The sequence below is a fragment of the Hyaena hyaena genome, unplaced genomic scaffold (assembly GCF_003009895.1).
Source record: "Hyaena hyaena isolate Hyena2069 unplaced genomic scaffold, ASM300989v1 scaffold_1367, whole genome shotgun sequence".
NCBI lineage: Eukaryota > Metazoa > Chordata > Mammalia > Carnivora > Hyaenidae > Hyaena > Hyaena hyaena.
In genome coordinates this window covers 69,127-87,796 of record NW_024082002.1, presented here as the reverse complement: position 1 = coordinate 87,796, position 18,670 = coordinate 69,127, and the positions used below count along the sequence as shown (strand labels likewise).

General features: G+C 48.9%; 4 non-coding genes across 4 annotated transcripts; 1 reads left to right on the top strand and 3 right to left on the bottom strand.

Annotated features, from left to right (window-relative positions):
* Positions 1–5,367: 5,367 nt before the first annotated feature.
* TRNAQ-CUG lies at positions 5,368–5,439 on the bottom strand. Its single transcript has one exon. It is a non-coding gene; the product is annotated as a tRNA-Gln (tRNA).
* Positions 5,440–11,772: 6,333 nt separating this feature from the next.
* TRNAS-UGA lies at positions 11,773–11,854 on the top strand. The gene has a single exon. It is a non-coding gene; the product is annotated as a tRNA-Ser (tRNA).
* A 5,101-nt stretch (positions 11,855–16,955) lies between these two features.
* TRNAD-GUC lies at positions 16,956–17,027 on the bottom strand. Its single transcript has one exon. It is a non-coding gene; the product is annotated as a tRNA-Asp (tRNA).
* Positions 17,028–17,371: 344 nt separating this feature from the next.
* TRNAS-AGA lies at positions 17,372–17,453 on the bottom strand. Its single transcript has one exon. It is a non-coding gene; the product is annotated as a tRNA-Ser (tRNA).
* Positions 17,454–18,670: the final 1,217 nt, after the last annotated feature.

Here is an 18,670-nt window from a genome sequence, read left to right as displayed (position 1 = left end):
GTGAGAAGGGCACTGGGAAGTTCAGGGCTCCCTGAAGGACAGGTGGTCACAGAATTGGGCTTGTTATTGTTAATGGCAGTGGGATCGACAGGACTAGATGCCTGGTGCAAGTAGGCAGCACCAGAAGCCAGAGGTCGGCAGTCACCGTGACGACCAGCTGGGCTGGTGGCTCACGGCTATGGAAATACTTAATAGACCACAGTGTCCCGAAGGGTTAGACAGACGGTTGGCATGTGTGCTGCATAATCTATACAATCTAGGGACGCCTGGGTGACTCAGTTGGTTAAGCATCTGACTCTTGATTTTGCTCAGGCCCTAATCTCAGGGTTTGTGAGTTCAAGCCCTCTATCCCGCTCTCACTGACAGTGCAAACCCTGCTTGGGATTCTCTGTCTCCCTCTCTCTCTGCCCTTCCCCTACCCTCTCTCTCAAAAAATAAATGAACTAAAAACTATTCCATATAATCTAAATAAGCAAGGGTGCACGGGAGGCTGAGAGCACTTTCCCAGTAGGAAGTCATGATATTTTGACAAGTTCCTGGACCTAGGCTTGCCCCTCCCCCCCCCCAACAAGCATCAAAGACAGAGTGGGAAGCCCAGACTCCGTCCTTGGCAGATGGTAGCAAGGTGTTCCCCTCCACCCCTGCCCCCGACACAAGGTATCTCAGAGAAGCAGAGTGAGAGGCAGAGACTTTCATTGCTCTAGACTTTAAGAAGCCCTTTCCGGTGCCCTGTGCCCTGTCCGTAGGGCCCCTGTGGGGAGCCTTCAGTAGCACCCCACCTGGCAGGAATGACGTGCCTGTCAACCCCCTGCCCCCCCCCCCATGATGCTGGACGAGGCCTAGTGGAGGGACAATATGCTCATCATTGCTCAGTGTTAGTGGAGGTCACGTCGTGGGGGGCTCTCCTACTCCTCCGATTCAGGGAGGCACTAGAGGCAGCCTCACCGGGACTCCCTCTCTTGCCCAGCAGTAAGGAGCCTACACCCGGGGTAGCAACCGAGACTGAATGGCGACCCTGACATTCTATTGCTACTTAGTCGTAACCAGGAGCTTTCTCCCTTCCCCTGTCAGCCGTGTTAGATGTGGGAGGGAGCCAGCTAACACAGAGGGTTTAAATAAGACCCAAAGTCTCATAGCATAATATCCAAAATGTCTGGAATGAACTGGACATCATATGTCATGCCAAGAACCAGGAGGATCTGAAACTGAAAGAAAAAAGACTCCGTAGCTGCCGTGATGGGCAGCATAATGGCATCTCCAAATGCCCACGTTCTAGCCCCTGGCGCCTGCAAATAGGTGGCCTTACATGGCCAAAGGACTTTTGCAAACATGATGGAAATGTAATCTCCACCTCCACCTCCGTCTAGAGATGGAGAGATTATCCTGAATTATCTGAGAAGGCCCAGTCTCATCACTAAAGTGCTTAAAAGTGGAAGAGGGAGGCCCGAGAGAAGGGAGAGAAGGACTCCACCCGTCACTGCTGACTTTTAAGATGGAGGAAGGAGCCATGCTGTCTCTCTCTCTCTCTCTCCTAGAAATAAATAAGAAATATTAAAAAAAAAAAAAAGATAGAGGAAAGAGCGCAGTAGACCGAGGAACGTGGTGGCCTCAGAATGGTGGAAACCACTTTAAGCTTATAGCCAGCAAGTAACCTTGGTCTTACAAGCACAGGGAACAGAATTCTGACCCAGGTGAGTAAGGTAACAGATCCTTCCCCGGAACCGCCAGAAAGAAATGCAGACCCACTGGCACCTCGGGTTTAGCTTAGTGCATCAGGGGAACTATCAAGGGAGGGAAAAGACAACCAGCAGATTGGGAGAAAATATTCATAAAGTATATGTGTGATAAGGGTTTAGTATCTAGACTATACAAAGAATTCCCACTACTCAACCTAGTTTTTTTTTTTTAAATGTTTTATTTATTTCTAGGAGAGAGAGAGAGAGAGAGCGTGACCAGGGGAGGGTCAGAGAGAGAGGGAGTCACAGACTGAAACAGGCTCCAGGCTCCGAGCTGGCAGTCAGCACAGAGCCCGACGCGGGGCTCGAACCCACGAACCGCGAGATCATGACCTAAGCGAAAGTCGGACACTTAACCGACTAAGCCACCCAGGCGCCCCTCAACCTAGTTTTAAAAATAGGCAGAGTGCTTGAATAGACATTTCTCCAAAATGACTTATAAATGGCTGAGAAGCACATGAAAAGATGCTCAACATCATTGCTCATTAAAAGAATTGCAAATCAATGTCTCAATTTGAAGGAATTAAAGAGTGAAAAAAGTTCACCTTAAAGGGTTATATACTCTATGATTCCATTTATATGACATTCTTTTTCTGGGGGGGAATCAAACCATTTTAATTTTTTAATGTTTTGTTTACTTCTGAGAGAGAGAGAGAGACAGCGTGAGCAGGGGAGGGTCAGAGAGAGAGGGAGACATAGAATCCAAAACAGGCTCCAGGCTCTACGGGGCTCAGACCCACAAGATCATGGCCTGAGCCAAAGTCAGACGCCCAACCAACTGAGCCACCCAGAGGCCCCTCAAACCATTTTATTGAGGGGCTTTGGGGAAAGGTCGAAGGGGAAGAGGACAAGGTGATCCTATGTCATGGGCCCTGGGTAGAATCTTCCCAGCTTCAGTGGCCAAAAGAACCTTAAATTCTTTAATGAGAACACATAGAAATGAGAATCAGTCCGTGGTTGCTAGGGATGGGTGGGGGTGGGAGGAAAGTAGCGGGTGTGGCTGTGAAAGGATGGGATGATGGGAATATTTTATTTTCACGATATTTACATCAATATCCTTATTGTTACGTTGTAGGATGATTTGCAAGATGCCGCCTTTGGGGGAAACTGAGTAAAGGGCACAGGAGACCTCTCTGTATTATTTCTTAGAAGTGTGTTTGAATTTCCAATTGTCTCAAGGTAAAAAATATAACTTAAATATACCATTTCTATTCTTAGCATGGTTTCCCTTAAAGTCTTAATAGGAATACTTAACAAATCTAAGTGTAATCAACGTCAGACGTAATAAAACATGATTTTAGCCTTAAATTCCACACTTTGCTGATTGATTTTGCTCCATCCTGTGCCTTTATTAAGCTAAATAGCCAGGTGCCTATTCCCACATCATTTTTGGCATCCTTAAGCCTAAGTTTATAAACAGTCATGAGATTGTATTGTTGACCATCATGTCTAATCAGTGTAAGATTGCTAGTGATGCCATCCAGGTTTGCTAACACTATCTGAAAAGTTATTTTGAAACAAGAATAATAATTCTAGCTATTAAGCATGGAGTGGAAATCTCCTCATGTGCTTTATATATTAAAATGCCATCAATTAGTTGAAATAAGAATGGATTTTCACTATCTTGGGTAAAAGGCTTCAATAATTAATAATTTGTGAAAATGGCTAATTTTGTTTATGCAATATTAATAATTAATAAATTGAATTAATATAAAAAAATAATATAAATATTGAGAGTTCTTTAGCTAGACAGCTAGCAGTAAGAACATCTCACAAGGTTCCCGGGGCTCAGTCAGTTAAGCATCTGACTCTTGATTTGGGCTCAGGTCATGATCTCACAGTTGTGAGACTGAGCACCACTTTGGGCTCTGTGCTGGGCATGGCACCTGCTTGAGATTCTGTCTCCCACCCTCCCTCTTCCCCTCTCCCCTACTCATGCTCACTCTCCTTCTGAAAATAAATAGATAAAAAATACTAAAACAGAACATCTCATACTTTTATTCCCCAAAACTGTTTATAAATATCTACATTAAAATAAAATGAAGAGTAATAAAGATTCTATCTTAATAGAATTCTATCTTAATTCTTCATTTCTAGAACATTTAAAAATGGTTTTCAAAAATGACATTCTATTTTGGCTTTGAGTATTTAAAGAAAAAGTTCTTGAGAATTCTTTCCATCTGTTCATGATAATTTAAAAGTAGAATGTTTACTTTGCTGTATTCAACTTTCGTAAGGAAGGAAAACTCTAAAAGTATGGTAAGTCTTCACTTATTCAAGTATAATAGTCTATGAAGAAAAGGAGAAATGGTTAAACACAAATGGGGTCCATCTAAGTTATGAGAGGGCATTTTTGGGGGGCTCAACTGTCCAGTACAGTGAAGCAAATTCAGCAAATGACGGTGAAGCACAAAAATATCAATATTCTAACTCTTGACTATTAAAATAATTACAGCATAATTATAATACACCAGTATATTCATTCACTTGTCATATGCTGCATTAAAATATAATGCTATGGGGGCACCTGGGTGGCTCAGTTGGTTAAGCTTTGGCTCAGGTCATGATTTTGTGGTTCGTTGGTTGGAGCCTGGAGTTGGGCTCTGTGCTGACAGCTCAGAGCCTGGAGCCTGCTTCAGATTCTGTGTCTTGCCCCTCCCCAGCTCACACTCTCTCTCTTGCTCTCTCTCTCTCTCAAAATAAATAAACTTCTTAAAAGGGCATATGAAAATCTTCTACCCCCTAGCAAATATTAAATGAGAAAAAAATACAATGTTTAGGAATACAATAGATGAAATAAAACTAAGGAAAGCACTTTGGTGTTACTTCTTGAGGATGTCAGTAACTTCCTTGTCTTGCCTGAAGTTGTGGCATCTGCAGACATTCACCAGAAAATGAACTAACTTGCAATCCGAACATTCAGTTTTATGAAAACAAAATGATCACAGAGATAGCCTAGGCTACAGTGTGAAAGCTCAATGATTTGTGCGGAACATATTCATCATAGACAGCAGTTCTGTGCGGTGGATCGATGTCATAGGAATGACCAAAGGAACACTGTGGAAACACTTAGGAAATGTATCTGGGCCTTCATTTGCTATGTTCTCAGTGCTTCAGGGTTACATGGGCACCCAGGGGTGTTCAAATACCTGAGACGGTTCAAGAAATTCTTTATTTAAAGTATGAATAGATTTTCACAAATCTTCATTTCTCCGTGGAAAACGAAACGCCTCTAAATACTAGTGATTGTGCCTGCCTACTAGACATTATGAAGTCTCATTCTCTCTGGGCAGAAAAGTATCCAAGAGAATCTTTTTTCTCCCTCAATTCTGTTTCATCGTTTTGCTCCTGCACCGAGTGAGCTCACTACATTTTACAAAGCAATAAATCAGGAAAGTTCAACTCAACTCAGAGTTATGAGTGTCGCAGACTGTTAGGTGGGAGAGGAAAATGGGGGAGAAAGAGGGAGATGGTTCTCTACCCTGAACACAACGGCAAGGAGTCAGTGGGGTCCACACAGTCTGTGTCGCTTCCCTTCTACATCACACTCTGGGTTTCCTGTGAACCGGGGGCTCCCTGACAATCATTCCTAAAAAGAAAACTAAAAAAAAAAAAAAGGTAAAAAACACTCAGGTTCCACCGAGATTTGAACTCGGATCGCTGGATTCAGAGTCCAGAGTGCTAACCATTACACCATGGAACCCCACGGCCACTGGCGCTGACAGCTCTCCTTCCAGACAGGACGCATCCCCGCACCTGCGCTCCGGGTCCCAGGAAAAGCTGACGTCCGCGCCTTACGCAGGTATCAACCTGCCCCCGTGACACACGGGTCTTTTCTCGTGCGCACAGGGCTCTTCGTGCAAAATCCAAAAGCAAACCGGTTTCTAGGGACGATGAGACACGTCCTGCGTTTTGCTCCCTCTGCCGTTCCTGCCGCTCGCACCCCTGCGCCCCTCCCGCCGCATCCAGGCCCGGCCGCCCCCGCCCGGCTGCGCAGACGCGGTGCAGCGGCTCCCCCTGCGGGCGGCAGGGGCTCCACCTCCCGGCGGCCGGGCCCCCCGCCCGCGGCGCCCCTGCACCCACCGCGGGGGGCCTGGCGCGTGCGCGTCTCGCGTCCTCGGCCGCCAGCTCGGGGTCCTTTCGTGACGGGTAAATTGGAGGACGTGATTTATGCGTCGCGCCAGCCCGTCCGGGCCTTTGCGCCTGGCCCGGGGGAGGGGGAGGGGGGGGAGATGGGATGGGGGGGCGACCCCTTCTGCCCCCGGGAAGCTCCGCCCCGCGGACACTGGACGGTAAACGCAGAAAAACCTCGACCGCCTTCGCAGCCGGGCTTGGTCTGCGGAAGCTTGAGTCGCTCGTAGGGCGAACCTTTCCCGAACTTCTCCGCAGTAAGAGTCCCTGGCGTCGCGGAGGGGACACGCCAGCGAGGGTGGGGACAGCGGGGGACAGTAAGCGATCCCAGGCTGTCAAGCCGAAGGCTGAGGATGGAAGCGAATCGTCTTTACCGAGAGTAAGTAATCGCAGGTGTCAGGGTGCGACCCCCCCCCCCAAGCCCCGGGGAGGCGCCCCTGCAGCCGCCGTGGCGTCTGAGGCACAGACGTCGGAAGCGGAAGGAAGTGATCCCGGAAGAGGCGCCGCCCGTGGGCGAAATCCGACCTCGCGAGACGGCGGCTCCGGAGCCACAGCGCGTGTCCTTCAGGCCCTGAGGCCCCCTGACCGTCCCACCCGCCGGCAGACAGACAGACTGAAACTCCTCTGCCACGCCGGGTAAAGTGTTTTCCAGAAGCCTCAGGAACAGCAGACACCAGACTCGTGAGCACGTCCAACACAACTGAACTTCAGGTCCACGCAACAAATTCATAATGAGTATCTCTAAGGACTAGGGCTTGTACCAGGTTCTGGGCCCTCTGACCGATGATGATGATGATGATGATGATGATGATGATAAATGTTAGAATGGAGGCCTCCGATGGTCAAAACCAGAACCATGTGAGCAACGATAAATAAATACTGTTAGATCTTAACCCAAAATATAAAATAAATATCCATGATTCCTTGCAGATATAAAAACATTTTACTGAATAAATAAATAAATGGGGGAGAGAGGCTGGTTGTCTGGGCAACAATCTATGATGAAAGTGTAAGAGGCGCTTTTGATGGCTTGATGGTGGACTGAGACGTTTGTTCAGCACTCAAGGGCCTGCTTTGAACTGTGAGCATCAGGGAGTCTCCAGCGGGGCTTTTACAACCGTCGCAAGGCCAAGTTCCCTGCAAGACTGAGGTCAGTTCCATATCAGAGAAGTGGCTGGAACCGGTCGGTGGGAATTGTTTGAAATGTTCATGCTCATTCACAGGAATCTTTATCCCCCTCCCAATAAAATGCCACTGAAAAATTATTCTCCTCTTTCCCAAGATAAAGAACTCATTAGAGCAAAGATTTATCATATATTTCTTTTGCCCCATGATTCCAGATCATATTAAATAAAATCTGTGAAACCCCTTTCCCGCAAAGACGCCCTTAGATACATGCACGTATCATTTTGCAAACTATTGCAGGGCGTTCATGGACCCTGGCTCTGCATCTTCTGCATTTGCAGATTCTCCTATATCACCTAACCTGATGAGTAACTAAATAAAAACAAATTCTCTAAATAGAAATGAAGCATCACACTGCTGAAGGAAAACCACCTTTTAATTGTGGCTGAATTTCTCGTTAATCTTTGTCTTGTGAATTAGGTCAAGGTTGCATCCATGACTGAAGCTGAAATACTAGTGGGACTGGTTCTTAGAGGGCTGTTGGAGTGCAGATTCCCGAGCATGTGGTCTGGTCTGGGGAGACGTGACTCGGATGTAAGTAGGGCCTATGGGATGGGGGCGGGGAGGGGCAGGCTCACTTCTGGCGGGGCAATCGGACCTCTACTGCACTCTCTCTGAGAAGACCCCTTACATTCTGACCTTCTCCCGGGATTGGTGGCGAAGTTGGCATGTAAATGGAAGGCAGGTGCCAGACAGCTTTTTCTCTCTTGACTCTCAGTGAGTTCTCAAAATCCTGTGTCATTTAAACCTAGTTTCCAGGGCACCTGGGTGGTTCAGTTGGTTGAGCATCCAACTTGGTCTCAGGTCATAATCTCATGGTTCATGGGTTCATGGGTTCAAGCTCCACATTGGACTTTGTGCTGACAGTATGGAGCCTGCTTCGGATTCTCTGTCTTTCTCTCTGTCCCCCTCATCCACTCTCTCTTTGAAAAATAAACATTTTCTTGAAATAAAAAATAAATATACCTAGGTTCCTTGGGCTTTTTCCTGTCCACTCACAGAGGCGCTGTTACCTCCCAGTCATAATTATCTCATAAACCATATTCCAGCAGAAGGCCTTGCTGCTTCCTGAAGATTAAGAGATAAAGTAGAAAGGATCCCAGAGGAAGATGCAGAAAATATGAATAAAAATGGCACATTATCATCAAATTGAAGTGAATATTGATGAATGTCTTCTAAAGGAAAAAATGAATGTAGAATTTAAATGCATGCAAAAATGGCATTTAAATCAAGAAAGGGATGAATAGAATTAAAATTTTCTAATATTAAGTCCTTTGCATTATCTGGAAAAATGGTAACATAAGAACTGTTAGGTCAGGACTATATGTGGTGACCTGTAGGCTCACCATTAAAAGAAAATTAAAGGAATATGCAACTTGTATGTTGATAGAGAGGAAATATTAGAATAACAACTACCCAATCAACACAAAAGCAGACAAGATATGAAAGGGGGACATAAAAGGACCGGATACTAAACAAGTGGGATGTATCAGAAGGGACAGAAAACTACACAGAGTAGGATGATCATCTTAACCCAAAACGCATTCTGTAACCTGTTGATTGGGATGGGGCTGAACGGGCATCTGGGGCGCTGTCCCCGCTGCACCTACTTCCGGACCTGTGTGGGGTCCCATCATATTCTCCGCATGAGGAATCACTGCTGTGTGCATGTAGCTTGCATCCACCTCTATACATGCGTGTTCACGAAGAGAAACAGAGAGTTAAACACACACGTTAGTCCCCAATTGGCAGTATTTTCCAAGTTGTTTCATTGTGATTATGCATAGATGAGTAAAAATTGTGGCATCTGGGGTGTCTGAGTGTTCTCACGTATCTTCCTAGCAGTTCGTTCAGGGCCGGTTTCCTGCCTGCACCCTCACGCAGGAGATTTGTGTCTCTAATCCTTTTTACCATGCCAAGTTCAAGTTTCATCCCCATGATGACTACTTGGATGATTCTGGCTCCGGGCTGACGGGGATCACTTCCTACTCTGCGTGAAATCCACGGGGCAATGGGGCGATGAGATGCCCAGCTCAGAGCCCAGAGCCGAGCATCTGTGGAAGCTGCCCCTGCCCCCCTGGACACATGCCCCCCCCAGCTGCATTTTTGAAAATCTAGTCTATTTTTATTAATAATAAAAGTCTTTTCCTAACTAAACAAGGCCAAGAGCGGAAGACCTTGTCTGCAAACACTTTGCAAACATGGAGCTAACTGTTCCAGAGCATTTTAATGGTTTTGTTCGGTGCTGATTCTGGGTTGTTCCAGTAAGAAAAGAACACTCCTCAAAAAAGTGCAATCTATACGTTCGTTTGTTGAGGACTAATTCTCAGAATCTGTGCATCCGTGTGGCAGTCTCTGCCGGCCACAAGCCTCACCTTTGTAGCTAGTTTTGGACTTCAATCTCAAATCTCTTATTTCTCTAATTATTCTTCTTCTTATTATTTGCTCAATATTGGGTTTTAAAAGTCAAATGGATTGACAAAGCCTATTTTAAAAAAACCAACAAAACCCAAAATGAACATGGCATTTTTCTGCACTAAATCCTCCCTAAACTGAACTCAGATTTCCTAGCTGCAACCATTCAGTTGCTAGCTCTCTGACCTTGGACCAGACACTTAATGTCTGTGTTTATCTCCTTCCCAGTAAAACGAGGTGTCACTGCCATGGTTGACAAGTTGTCCCTTTGGACAATGGCCACTTGAGCCAATGTTTGGCTACTGGGTAATACTTATATCTAGAGAATACATCTTTCTTGCTCCAGCAATAAGATCACTATTTCTGCTGCCTCTTTTTAAAAACCTGAGTAATGATGTGTGCTTCAAATCATAAAAAAGAAAAACGAGGAAAGAGCATAACCCACAACCCTCAAACCCAGCAACCACACTAGCAACACTTTGGTGTATTTTCTCCCAACCTCCAAATATTTATAAAGCAAAATTCTACATAACCAAAGTCATGCATTATGTATTTTTAAAATCTGCTCTTTTCATTTGACATTTCATCATGTGCTTCTTTCCTGAGCTAACACAACTTCTCCCAAAATATTGGTATCAATAGCTTTGTAATATTCTTATATATACACACACACACATAACACTGAAGTTATATCATCATCCCCTCCCATTTTTGGAAATGTTTTAATTACGTTGTTATAACTAAACGTATCATAAATGTCTTTGCACATAAATAATTTCCTTTAGTTCGGTTATTTCCCTAGAAGAGTTTGCTCCAAAATAAGTTCGCCATGGAAGGAAGTAGCCATTTGCGCGGGCTTGCTCGGTGGGATGTGCCAGCGCAGCCCCAGCAAGGATGTGTCCCACGCACACGGGAAGGGCGCTTGGCACCTGGGACCCGCCCTAACAAAGTACCGTGAAGTGGGGGCTTCACGCAACGGAAATGTATCTTCTCATAGTTCCAGGGTCCAGACACCCAGATGCACGGGCGTCTGCAGGTTGGTGTTTCCGGGGGGACTGAGGAGACGCGGTTTCCCGGCTCAACCTGGGCCCTGCGGGCCGCTCTCTCCGGCTTCCTGGGTTTGCAGCCTCTCTGTTCCCACTTCTGCCTCCCTCTTACATGGCCCTTGTCCTTGTGTGTCTCCAAATCCCCTTCTCCTTATAAACACACTATGAAAGGCACGATGATTAGATTCAGGGCCCCACCTCATCCACAATGACCTCATTTCAACTTGATTGCATCAGCAAAGACTCTTCTAATAGTCACACTCACAGGGGGCGGGGGGCGGGGGGGGGTGGAGGGCAGGATTGCAGCGGACCCTCCTGGGTCCACGGCGGGAGCATCCGTCCCTCCGCGCGCCCTACATGAGAACAGAGGCGGGAGGGTCCCCGACTGTATCCGCAAGCCTGGTGAATGTGCTGGGACGGAGCTGTGACAAAGCCCTTCGATCCCCGTTCTCGCCCCTGTGGGCCCTAAATTCTCCACTGAAAGAAGGACCTGGTTCCACCGCGTGCCGCTGGATCAAGTCTCTGCGCGCGGGGACAATCGGATCAGTTGAGCCAGACGCGGCCGCACACACACACACACACACACACACACCCCGCTGTGTGTTAGGGGAGGTGCGCAGGGTCCTCGCCGTCCGACCCGCTTCTCCCTGTCCTCCTGGCCTGGGGTGGGGGGTGGCGGTGTCGCGGGCCTCCCTCCCGCGGCAGGCGAGGTGCAGGGACCCCTCCCACCCCCCAGGGTGGTCTTCCGCACCGGCCCCCTCCCCGCCCCTCCCCCCTGCCCCTCCCCCCTCCTGCTCCGGTCGGTTGCCACCAGTTCTTTTAAAGCAGGAAGGAGCAAAGCAGGCGAAGGCCCTGGAAGCTCCCGAGGCTCTGGCGACGAGCGCTGGCCGCAGACGCCAGGAGCTCCGGGCCTCCCGGCGCGCTCCCGGGCCACTGGCACCTGCGGTCTGAGGCCGCCGGGCCCACCGCCCGCTCCAGAGTGCCCCCCGCGGACGCGCGGCCGGCGGTGACGGAGGAGCGGGCTCTGGGCACTGACAGCCTTCCCTGAATTCCACCTGCGCCGTTCGGTTCCCTTGGCTCCTGGGTGACCCCTGCGCCCAAGGCCGCGAGGCCTCGCGTGGACGCTGACCCGACACCCGCACCCCGAGCCTCCCTCCCCGCGTCGCTTCCCGGAGTCCCCGCGCGTGCGGGTGCAGGGCGGCCCGGTGCTGCGAGGTGGCCGACCTTCAAAATCACTGGCAAGAGGCGCCTGCCGGCAGGTAGTCGTGGCCGAGTGGTTAAGGCGATGGACTTGAAATCCATTGGGGTCTCCCCGCGCAGGTTCGAATCCTGCCGGCTACGGTTTTGCCTTTGGCATCGCTCCTGTCCAATGCGAACTACTGAGTTCGGGTCGTCTTCCGGGCTCACCCTGCCTTACCTGTTACCTGTTTCTCTGGATTAAATAACCTCTTCCTCCGAGTCCAAACACCACTGTGTCTGAAACATTCACATCAGTCGCAAATGGATGAGCGAATCTGTTAGGGTGTGGACCTCTTGAGTTGAGGAAGGCTATTTCTTTTCCTCAGTTAGGGCTCAGGGCCAACTTGGATTGCTCGGGATCGAAGCCAGACTCCCATCTTCTGGAGATGAGGTGCTTTCCGTGCTACCGTCTGTTCTGGGGAACTCAGGGTTTATAAGGCAGTATTCACTTTAACAGCTACCATTTTTTTGAATCCTTACTGTGTCCCAAGCACTGAATTTGGGATTACCTGCGTTACGTCATTTAATCCTACAGCCCTATCACGTAGGTAACGTAAGTCTCATTTTACAGGTAAAGAAACCCAAGATTGAGTTGCCCAACACCGCACAGGAAAATGGTATCTAGAGCAAGGACTTTCTTACATGCGGTTGTGAAGTCACTTTTGGCAAATATCACAGAGAAGCAGTGGTTAGCAACTCAATCCTGGTGAAGTTTATACACAGGAATGACTTTAATATCCATTCGTATTTATCAAGCATTCATTACATACAAATTTCCAAGTGCTTTATGTGTGTTAGCTTGTATGATCCTTACAACATTCATATGAAGTGAATACTATTATTATCCTTACTTTACAAACCTGAAAACAGACACGCATAGGAGTAAAATAATTTGGCCAAGGTCACCCAGCTAGTAAGTGGCATGGCTGAGCTTGAACTCTGTCTAGGTTCGTGTCTATACCCAGGGAGCCCAAAGCTGGCGCAGGTGTGGGGGGCACTCAGGGTGCTTCCGCTGCTACTGGTCTATGCTTGGAAGTTAATTGTCGCTGCTCGACTCTCTTATTCAGATTTTTGCCTCCAGAGATAAATCTAAGTGGTTGGTCAGGAGTATGAGGTTGTTACCCACTGTGTATGAAGTGTTTTGTTAGCTCAAGTTTAGGGGGTATCATTCAACAGCAATGAGGTTTTACCCGTTTTTGAGTGTTAGTAACTGATTATTATTGTAGCTTCATATGAATGATTAGTTTATAAACTACACCCATTAAACCTCAGTCTGAAAACTCCAGAGTCCAAGAGTGGGGGAAGTTTGTTAAACCATAGGAAGTGTGTCGGAGGCCGGCTCTGGCCGGGTCCAGGGATCCCTGAAGGATGGATGGTGTCCGCGCGCGCGAGAGAGAGCCCCGAGATTCTTTCTGATCACCAGGCAGGCATCTCGCTCTGACTGGGGCTCAAATTTATTTTATAATTAAGTGTTTGGGGGACAGCACAGAAGTGGCATTTGCCTTAGACCATGCTTTCTGATGACAAACTTCTTTGATATGATATGTAAGAATTTCCCGGAACACTGATTTGTAGAAGACTCCTGCATAACCTTTATCAATAGTGATTGAGGTAGGTGATTTAAATGCTTAGCCTATGGGGAAGGAAGGCATCTTTAGCACACAAGACAATGTTTTTAGCATGAAAAGGGTGAAGTTACTTCTTTGTGAACAGGGGTCAATAGCTTGTTTAAGGAGAAGTATTAAGAAAAACTGGTCTTGGGGCGCCTGGGTGGCTTAGTTGGTTAAGCATCCGACTTTCGCTTAGGTCATGATCTCGCGGTTCGTGGATTCGAGCCCCGCGTCGGGCTCTGTGCTGACTGCCAGCTCAGAGCCTGGAGCCTGTTTCAGTCTGTGACTCCCTCTCTCTCTGACCCTGCCCTGCTCACGCTGTCTCTCTCTCTGTCTCTCTCCTAGAAATAAATAAAAAAAGATTAAAAAAAAAAAAGGAAAAACTGGTCTTTCAGGAAACACCTTTGCTCCCATAATCACAATAGAAGAAGTTCCTCAATAGGTTCCTTCACAGGGTGCAGTCAGCATATTCAAGTCCAGAATAGGTCACTCTGAATACTGATTACAAATACCATGGGGGGCCGGTGCTCCAAGCAGAAACAAGTGGGTGGGGGTGGATATCTGTCCTTAACTCTAAATTAGGCTCTTGGTCAGGGCCAGACTCAGTTGTAACTCTTGTGTTCTTAGCCCCCTTAATTCTGTAAGTCTTGGATCTGCAAGCACCATAGGAAGAGCCTTTTGACAATCATCCACAGCACTTTCATCTGAAATCTCTTTTGAGAAGGCAGGAATATGCTTTTCCTCATGAGGTGTCTGTATGGGGAATATCGTTCTGATCTGGAATATTGTGAGGCCTGGTCAATACCAGCAGCCTCACTTCCAACATGAGCCAGTAGTAGCAGAAGGAGATCCCAGTTTTCGTTCCTCATGGCAGGAGCTGTGCAAACGCTGCCATTTCCTCGCTGTGACTGTCACCCAGCGGGGCCTGTGCGGCTCTGGGCAGAAGTGGATACTTCTAGTTTGTGAGTAAGAACAAAATCCATGTGGAGCCGCATACAAAAACCATCAGGGACGAAGCCTGTTGATTCTGGTAAACTGGTTGTATTGAACTTACTCAGGAAGTTAGAGTCTCAGCTTGAAAGAGTCTCAGTGTCTCAAAGAGGGGAGTTAGGGAAGAGGACACATAAGAGCTTTGGGGGCCAGAAGCAGTCATAGAAGGATTTCAGAGCAAAACTACTAATGCAGATCCGTGGCGACTGTGGTCAGAATACGTAAACTAAGTAAATGACCAGGAGAGTCAGTGGTCTTCTGGTTGGAATGTGAATCCCTGTGGAATTACTCTTACCATGGTATTACCATAAAATATACTGGTAAAATGGTATACAAAGAAGTTGAGCGTAGGTATTTTCTCTGGCACATCAAGGTCTGATACACTTTATCCATTGCTCATGTCATGGTATCACGTTTGCAAGTTTTGGTTTCATTTCACTATTTGTCTGTTTTGGTCCAAAGATGGCTAGAAATGAGTCAAACAACACAGAATGTAAACAAGTGGGATTTAAAACTAAAAAGATGAAAATCAGATCAGTTAGAGAAAAACTCCCAAGTCGAACAGCACAGTTTCCGGCCCACACTCATCGTGTTCAGTATCTCCATCTCACAACTTAAAGACTCCAGGGGAGAGTTCTCTGGTCCCGGCCCCCCCTTCCTACCTTCTCCTGCACATTCAGGGGCCACGAACACTTGCCTGGGCTTTATGGTTGATTTGGGAAACAAAGTATAAAGTCAGAGCCTCAGTATTCTGATCTGCATGTAGAAGAAAGCGGAAAGGAAAAGTCCAGGTAGGAACAGATCTTTTGTTTGTAGAAGAACAAAATGAAACAACCCCCCCCCCCCACACACACACACAACACATACACACACAGACACAGAGGAGGAGGAAGTGGAGGAGGAGGGTCGGGAGCTGGAAGGAACGGAGCCCAGGAGTAGCCATCAGGGCCCCAAATCCCGGAGTGTCGCCCCTGCAGGCCCCTCTTACTCTGAGCTTCCTGGGTCACCGAAGCCTTCCAGTGGCGTTTTACTCTTGTTCTGACGGCCACTCCCCCACCTTCCTCACTCTTCAGATGCAGCCCTAGAGGTCAAGGCATTTCTTAAAGTCCGCCTCCTCCACAGAGGCATCTGGAATGTTCCTAGTTTGGGATATGACAGAGCTGCCGGGAAGATTCTTGCATGTGTCTTTCACGGGAACGTGAGTCGGGGTGTTTGCTGGCAGATCTCACGAATGGCATTGTGGAACCGCCGTAAATGTGTATGTTCGAGCCTCAGCCCTGCAAATGCCAAAGATTTTTTTGCAAGTGACTGAACCCTTTGCATTCCCACAGATAAGAGTCCGGCTGTTCAATGTCCTTGTTGCTTTATTTTAACCTTTCTAACAGGTTCATGGTTGTGATGGTTCCTTTTATGTGTCAGTGTGCTGGGCCGTGTGGTCAGTCATCATTCTGTGTTTCTGTGAGGGTGTTTTTGGACGAGATTCACGTGGAAAGTGGTGGACCCTAGTAAAGTGGATTGCCCTCCATCACGTGGGTGGGTGTAAATAGAGCAAAAGACTCACCTCCCAGCGGAAGGCATTCTGTGGCAGAAGCCTTCAGACTCGAGGGCTGGCGGGTTCCTCGGGGCCACCAGCCCGCTGCCCACTCCTCACATGCTGGAGCTGCCAGCCTCCCTAAGCTTGGGACCAGTTTCTACAGAGAAACCTCTGTCTCTATGCGAACACGCCCCATCCGTTCTCTTCCTCTGGAGAGCTCTAACTGATGCAGTAGCGGAATCGATTTGTTTTGCTTTTCTTTTTTTCTGATGATGTTATTGGTTATTTTGATTTCCTCTTCTGTGAAGGGCCTGTTGAACGTTTGCCCATCTTCCTACTGGATTGTGTATCTGTTTCATATTCAGTTTTCGTATTCGCATCCCTGTGTGTGGAGACCCAGCTGAGCTACCGGGTATTGCTGCCCCAGCACCCACGTTCTTTGGCGGAGGCCCTCAGGGACCAGAACGTGACACCAGGCCCGCAGAGTCACAGCAAACGGACGTTCTTGGCACGCCGTCCCCAACCGCTCTCGGGATCAAGTCTCCCCTGCCTCCCAGGGCCGCGCAGTGTGCTCTCCTCAGATCAGAGCCCTGCGGAGCTCACCCGGGGCCTCTCCTCCGGTTCCGACGGGCCGGTTCCGCCGCGGCCCCGGGCCCCCGGGCCCCCGGAGCACTGCTCTCACGGGCCCTAATAAAGGCAGGTCCCCCTGCTCTGTCCGCGCTCTGCCTCGCCCCCCCCCCCCACGCGGCGCCCTGAAGTGAGTGCGCTCTCCCTCCTCCACCTGCGAGTAATGAACTCGGCTGTAGCTTCGCTTGCGGTCTGCGGTTGAAGCCTGACCGGACTCGCCATCGGCACCGAGTGCTCCCGCTAACGGGCTAATGAACAAAGTCGCCGCCGCGCACGCCCTTCTGCACCCGGGCCGGCGTCCTGTGTCGGGCAGGTGTGGCTGCAGGGGCGGTGGCGGCGGCGGGACAGCGCGCCCTGGTCCCCGCGGACCACGGTCCCCGCAGCTCTCCGGGCGGCCAGAGATTCCAAAACGGCGAGTATAGACACAAAAGCTAGTCTTGTGCTCCCCGTCGGGGAATCGAACCCCGGTCTCCCGCGTGACAGGCGGGGATACTCACCACTATACTAACGAGGAGGGCGTAGCGATGAGCGTCCTGCGGATTCCCATAAACCGAATGCCGGCGACCCGCGCGTTCTGGGCCCCCGGGGGCGGTGCGTGCCTCGTGGCAGCGACCACTGCCAGCGACCCGCCTGCCGGCTCCGGCTCCCGCCCGGCTGCCCCGCGCGCTGGGGGCCGAACCAGCGACCCCGGGCTGCTCTATAGCTGCCCCCAAACCGGTGCATCCCCGAGGCCCCCGCGCCTGCTGCGCCCCCCTCCCCCACAGCCGCGCCTCCTCTGGTGGGGCTGCTGGGGTTTCGTTAAAAAGGCGCACGCCCCTGGTGACAGGCTTCCGCCCCGACCCCCGCAAAAGGGAGGGCCGTAGTCGGCAGGATTCGAACCTGCGCGGGGAGACCCCAATGGATTTCTAGTCCATCGCCTTAACCACTCGGCCACGACTACGTGACGTTCGGCCGCTTTTTTCAAGTCGTAGACACCGCAGAGCCCCCGGCAGGCTGGCTGGCCCGCCGCCCCGGATGGGAAGGCCCGTGAAGGGAGCGCGAACCTTCGGGTCAAGCGCGGACCAGGCGGCGGTCCGGCCGGGGCTCTCGCGGGGTCGCAAACAGAGCCCGGGTTTGCTCCAACAGCCCGCACGGGCCCACGGGCTCTGAACGCCTGCTCTTCCGGGGGTCCTGGGAGTGGGAGGTGGTGTGGCTTCTGTGAAATCCCCACTCGGACCAAGGAACCGGGGCGGAGACAGCTGCAGGCTTACGTGGTTACAATGTCTCTGCCGCAACATTGTAACCGCGGAACAGCGGCAGTAACCTGCTAACCACGAAGGCATTACTGGGATGCTATTCCCATCCAGGCGGCCCTTCAGAATTACACCCTTATCGTTTTACTTGGAAAATGTGTGTAACCTTAGTCCACAAAACAACACATACAAATAGTCCCCACTTACAGAAAATGAAACCCCAAATTGAGCAAGTACATTAAAAAAAAATCTGACGGGATACTCGGCAGTCTAACAAGAGAGCAAACAAGTGGAATGGAAGTGACGGTAACCGTGTCTATTACTTTTGTTTCTTTACGTTTTTCACAATAAGCATTGCTTTCTGCATTATTTATATAACTGGAAAATATATAAATGGAAAAACAGGTTTAAATCAATATGCCACTGCATACCCTTACATTAAAAAACTAGGTGTGTGTCCAAACACACACACACACACCTAATAACGACAACAATAACATCGACTACAACTGGATGTGTGTCACCAAAAAACTGAATACTAACTTCACTGTGTGTGTTGGAATCGTAGCTACCCTTGTTTTCTGCTTTCAGCTTTTCTCTCGCTTTCAAATTTTCAGGCAACGTATATGCATTTTTTTGTACTTGGATGTAAAGAGTCCCCACACTTCTCTCAAACTATAGGATGATTCTATATCACTCGTCATCTGTTTGAAGAAACAGGGAGAGGTGTGGCATGGAAATTGATCTGGTAAAAAGAAAGCAAGGATCTACCTGCTCGATATTTCTAATGTTCTAATTGTGCTTGGGTTTTTATTTCAAGGAGCATATTTTTAAATTGGTTGTTCTTTTGGTTTCTTTTTATTTTGATATAATTCCTAATTTATGAGGAAGTTGCAAGAATAATACAAAGAATTTTCATAAATCC